This window comes from Schistocerca americana, chromosome 4 (assembly GCF_021461395.2).
Source record: "Schistocerca americana isolate TAMUIC-IGC-003095 chromosome 4, iqSchAmer2.1, whole genome shotgun sequence".
Lineage (NCBI taxonomy): Eukaryota > Metazoa > Arthropoda > Insecta > Orthoptera > Acrididae > Schistocerca > Schistocerca americana.
The window spans coordinates 544,066,859-544,067,556 of record NC_060122.1 but is presented as its reverse complement, the minus strand read 5'-3'; the positions used below and the strand labels follow the sequence as shown (position 1 = coordinate 544,067,556).

At 51.3% G+C, this 698-nt stretch overlaps 1 non-coding gene across 1 annotated transcript; it reads left to right on the top strand.

Annotated features, from left to right (window-relative positions):
- The first annotated feature begins 247 nt into the window (after positions 1-247).
- On the top strand, positions 248-322 carry Trnas-uga. Its single transcript has one exon. It is a non-coding gene; the product is annotated as a tRNA-Ser (tRNA).
- The last annotated feature ends 376 nt before the right edge of the window (positions 323-698 follow it).

Here is a 698-nt window from a genome sequence, read left to right as displayed (position 1 = left end):
CCCACCCCAACACACTCATTACTCGTGGAAGACATTCTTACCAAGTCCCGTAAGAGTTCGGGGAACATGTGTGCATCCGCACAGAGGAAGAAGGTCATGGCCGGTATTGCCAGACTATATACTTATATGGATATGGTGTCTGTTCTTTCTGACATGTCCGAATGTAGTGTGTGGACATACAAGGTGAGAATATGGGTCTCGCGGGAGGCGCGCGCGAGATAGTCCCTGCAGTCGCGGTATCCTCTGTGCCCTCGGTGGCTCAGATGGATAGAGCGTCTGCCATGAAAGCAGGAGATCCCGGGTTCGAGTTCCGGTCGGGGCACACATTTTCACCTGTCCCCGCTGATATACATCAACGCCCGTTAGCAGCTGAGGGTATTAATATAATTCTAATTCCTAACACGTCTGGTCCTTGCCCCTAACACCTGACTTTGGTAATGTAATTCTGAACCGACCCCACGGACAGGCATCATTATTGTACCATGCGATAGAGCAACGGTAGTGAAGTCTCATTTTCGGCAAAAAGTGGGCATATCTAATTATTGCACCAATGCGTTCAATTACTGCAGCGATGGGAAAGAAGGCGCCAAGCTCTCGGTGTGGGAGGCAGGCGAGTCGTGTCCTCCTTAAAGGTGCCGCCTGCGGAGCCTGTCACCAGTGCGCCGCAAACGCGGCTAATTAATGTACTGGTAAGGTAA